The sequence below is a fragment of the Thalassophryne amazonica genome, chromosome 2, assembly GCF_902500255.1.
Source record: "Thalassophryne amazonica chromosome 2, fThaAma1.1, whole genome shotgun sequence".
NCBI lineage: Eukaryota > Metazoa > Chordata > Actinopteri > Batrachoidiformes > Batrachoididae > Thalassophryne > Thalassophryne amazonica.
The window spans coordinates 97,643,085-97,648,028 of NC_047104.1; positions in this window are offsets into that span (position 1 = coordinate 97,643,085).

The window sequence follows — 4,944 nt, forward strand, 5'->3', positions numbered from 1 at the left end:
CGCTTTATATTGTAAGGCAAGGCCATACAATAATTATGTAAAACCCCAACGGTCAAAATGACCCCCTGTGAGCAAGCACTTGGCTACAGTGGGAAGGAAAAACTCCCTTTTAACAGGAAGAAACCTCCAGCAGAACCAGGCTCAGGGAGGGGCAGTCCTCTGCTGGGACTGGTTGGGGCTGAGGGAGAGAACCAGGAAAAAGACATGCTGTGGAGGGGAGCAGAGATCGATCACTAATGATTAAATGCAGAGTGGTGCATACAGAGCAAAAAGAGAAAGAAACAGTGCATCATGGGAACCCCCCAGCAGTCTACGTCTATAGCAGCATAACTAAGGGATGGTTCAGGGTCACCTGATCCAGCCCTAACTATAAGCTTTAGCAAAAAGGAAAGTTTTAAGCCTAATCTTAAAAGTAGAGACGGTGTCTGTCTCCCTGATCTGAATTGGGAGCTGGTTCCACAGGAGAGGAGCCTGAAAGCTGAAGGCTCTGCCTCCCATTCTACTCTTACAAACCCTAGGAACTACAAGTAAGCCTGCAGTCTGAGAGCGAAGCGCTCTATTGGGGTGATATGGTACTACGAGGTCCCTAAGATAAGATGGGACCTGATTATTCAAAACCTTATAAGTAAGAAGAAGAATTTTAAATTCTATTCTAGAATTAACAGGAAGCCAATGAAGAGAGGCCAATATGGGTGAGATATGCTCTCTCCTTCTAGTCCCCGTCAGTACTCTAGCTGCAGCATTTTGAATTAACTGAAGGCTTTTTAGGGAACCTTTAGGACAACCTGATAATAATGAATTACAATAGCCCAGCCTAGAGGAAATAAATGCATGAATTAGTTTTTCAGCATCACTCTGAGACAAGACCTTTCTGATTTTAGAGATATTGTGTAAATGCAAAAAAGCAGTCCTACATATTTGTTTAATATGCGCTTTGAATGACATATCCTGATCAAAAATGACTCCAAGATTTGGATGTGGAGGTCCTGGGCTGGTGTGGTTACACGTGGTCTGCGGTTGTGAGGCTGGTTGGATGTACTGCCAAATTCTCTGAAACGCCTTTGGAGACGGCTTATGGTAGAGAAATGAACATTCAATACATGAGCAACAGCTCTGGTTGACATTCCTGCTGTCAGTATGCCAATTGCACGCTCCCTCAAATCTTGTGACATCTGTGGCATTGTGCTGTGTGATAAAACTGCACCTTTCAGAGTGGCCTTTTATTGTGGGCAGTCTAAGGCACACCTGTGCACTAATCATGGTGTCTAATCAGCATCTTGATATGGCACACCTGTGAGGTGGGATGGATTATCTCAGCAAAGGAGAAGTGCTCACTATCACAGATTTAGACTGGTTTGGGAACAATATTTGAGGGAAATGGTGATATTGTGTATGTGGAGAAAGTTTTAGGTCTTTGAGTTCATCTCATACAAAATGGGAGCAAAACCAAAAGTGTTGCGTTTATATTTTTGTTGAGTATATATACGAGGTCTATTAGAAAAGTATCCGACCTTATTATTTTTTTCAAAAACCATATGGATTTGAATCACGTGTGATTACATCAGACATGCTTGAACCCTCGTGGGCATGCAAGAGTTTTTTCACGCCTGTCGGTTACGTCATTCGCCTGTGGGCAGTCTTTGAGTGAGGAGTCGTCCACCCGCTCGTCGATTTTTTTCATTGTTTAGGAATGGCTCAGAGACTGTTGCTTTGTTTGATAAAAATGTTTTCAAAACTGTAAGGCACAACTGAGTGGACACCATTCAATAAATTCAGCTGGTTTTCGGTAAAAATTTTATGAGAGATTTTGGTCTGGTAGTGTCGCTTTAAGGACGGTCCACAGCGCCTGACGGCGATCTGCGCTTCGAGCCGGCAGCGTCTCGCCGTTTCAAGTTGAAAACTTCCACATTTCAGGCTCTGTTGACGCAGTAAGTCGTCAGAGAACAGAGAACTTTCAGAAGAAGTCGGCATGAGGAGTTTATTCGGACATTCCATTGTTAACGGTCATTTTGTAATGAAAGAACGTGCGGGCAGAGTCGCATGTCGGGCTGGACCCGACCGTGGGGTTCGCGGCAGGAAAAACACCTCCGTTGGAAATCTTAACGGGCAAGTTGGAACATGCCCAAGCTGTTAAACAATTTCTCAGTTACTCACTTGTTGAAAGCCATTAAAAGCCGCCTGAATTCTACAAATGGTTTTCAACACGGAGGTGTTTTTCCTGTCGCGGCGCACACAGATTTGCCGAGTCGTCACGGAAATGACTCGGCAAATTTGCGCGTACGTCTTTCATTACAAAAATGTCCTTAAACAGTGGAATGTCCGCATAAATTCCTCATGCCGGCCTCTTCTGAATCTTCTCTGTTCTCTCACGATGTCCTGGGTGAATTAAGCCTTAAATTAGGATGTTTTCAGCTCGAAACAGGCCGACGACAGCGCCTGGAAGCGCTGCAGGACGTCCCGCTCCGTGGGAAGTCCTTACACCGACAGAAACACCCCATAATCTCTCATCAGCCGTTAAACTTTTCACAGAAAACCAGCTTAATTTCTCGAATAGTGTCCACTCGGATATTCCTCACAGGTCCAGAAAAAATTTTGATAAAGCAACGTGCGCCGTCTCGAGCAGCGTGTGAAACAAAGGAATTCAGCCGAGAGGGCGGGACTACATCTCACTCAAGGCCTGCCCACAGGGAAATGACGTCACCGACACGCGTGAAAAAACTCACGCATGCGCACGAGGGTTCAAGCATGATTGGTGTAATCGCATGTCATTCAAATCCATATAGTTAAAAAAAAAAATAAAAGGGTCGGTTTATTATCTAAGAGACCTCGTATATTATGACTTTTCCCCTCCACATCTAGGAGGGCAGCGCCCGAGCGCCCCCTATGGGCCAGCCGCCACTGAAGATAACCAAACTGACCAAAAGAAAACAGAAAACCAACACTACCGTCAATCCCTGACACAGATGGCTTACAAATTCAAGAAACAACCTGATAAAAGTGGAGAAACATAACTGACTGACGTGTTTGACAGCACTTTCTACCACTATCATCAAAATACCAAATGAGGGAATATCTTTTGGAAAAACGGTGTTCCATCCCTCTGGCGGCATTTCAGGGAATTTTAGAATTAATGACAAGCTGCATTGAAGCTGTTCTGGCCCCATCTTACAAAGTCACTTTATGTTGGTTTTTCCTTTAATTGAATAAGCTTTTAAAATGAGTCTTACAGTATGTTGTAATTGACTGCACACACAGACACTTTTAAAAACATTCTTATTCATAAACTGACAGTATGATCATGCAGGCGGAGATGCATAGCAATGTAGAAGTATTATGCAGCGGCAAGAATGCCACCATGTGCTCAGAGAATAACTTTCATATGGGGCTGCACATTCACACTAATAACGGGCCTATTATCACTTCTAATGTTCTTCTTTTTTTGTTCGTATGCAGTGAGGATTGTTGGTGACCTTTGACCTGGGGTCAGTACTCCTGTCAGTCAAGCCTTCAGGTTTGTTACTCAGTTGTTCTCAAATATCTCAGGGCAGACAAAATGCTACACTGGATTGTTTCTGCTCCTTCATCATTGTGTGGTTCCCTCCTCTGAAATATAACCACACACATGTTTGCGATGCTTTAAGATCTGACCTACTTAGCCTCAGTCAAAAGGCACGCAAATGATTAATCAGCTGTGGGATTCAATGTTTAAAATGATATTAATAATTAAGCTTTCCTTTTGCTTATGTTTTGATGAGATATATAGCAGAAAGAAGGTGTGGGGGGACAGTTTTTGTATCCTTCAGAGATCAGTCATGACTTTGGCTGTTGGTCCTGTATGATTATTTAGAAATACGACAAATACCATCACACTGTATAAATGGAATTACACTTTTGGCACCGGAAATCACATTTTTACTTTCCGATCTTCTTTTGGGTAGTTTCTCATCTCAGATGGAGAAGGGAGAAAAAAAAGCAACAAGAGAATAACTGGATATCAAAAGCAGGCATGAAAGCATTTTTTCTTTGCTTTTAGCAGATTTATGGAGCATTACAGCAGGAGACAACCATTTAATGTCATTTGCAGAGAAGGCACACATTGTTCACTTCCAGTTTATAACATCTGAAGGTAAAGTCACATGACTAGGCTGAGTTTCACCATCCTTGTGCAATGGAGCATTTTTGAGAGCTTCACACAATCATAAAATCAGGCCACAAACATAAAAAAATAGTTGCTTAGAGCATAAGAAAGAAAACAAAACCAATGTGGAGAGGTGAGACAGAACTTGTGTCGCGGACATGAATGAGTGAAGCTCTTCAGCATCTCACCATGTCATTTAGGCCCTTCAGGCTTTTGTGAGTAAATGCTTCAGGGGAGCATTAGAATGGCTAAACCCTTTCTGCTTCTGAGGGGCTCTGCTCCCCCCAGACCCCCCTGCCTTTTTAGCCATTTTTTTCTTTTTTGCCTTTCAGCTTCTGCAGCAACACTGAAAATGAAACATTCTTAAACAAAACAGTACTAACACCACACTCATTTTGCACTCATCATAAGGTTAGGATACTGTGCCCTCCAAAAGTATTGGGACACTTGGAATTTTGCACATTTTAATTTGTTTATGCCATTTCAAATATAAGAAATACCAAAAAAAAACAAACAAACAATTTTCTAAAATTATCTTCCTCAAACTCAAACTGAAAGCAAATCTCTAAAACTTGATATACCTGTAAATAATAATCAGTTTTAATGCCAGTTTTCTTCAGACAAGTCAGGTGATGGAAACATAAACATTTCCAAGTCACTGAATATGTCTTTGGACTTTATTTTCATCAGTTATGAAGAAATACAAAAGTTTATTTCACCAAAACATCAAATCTTGGCTTTCATCTCAGATGTACTTTCTGGCAAATTGTAGCTGAACATTTAGGTCTTCTTTTTCAGAAAATCTT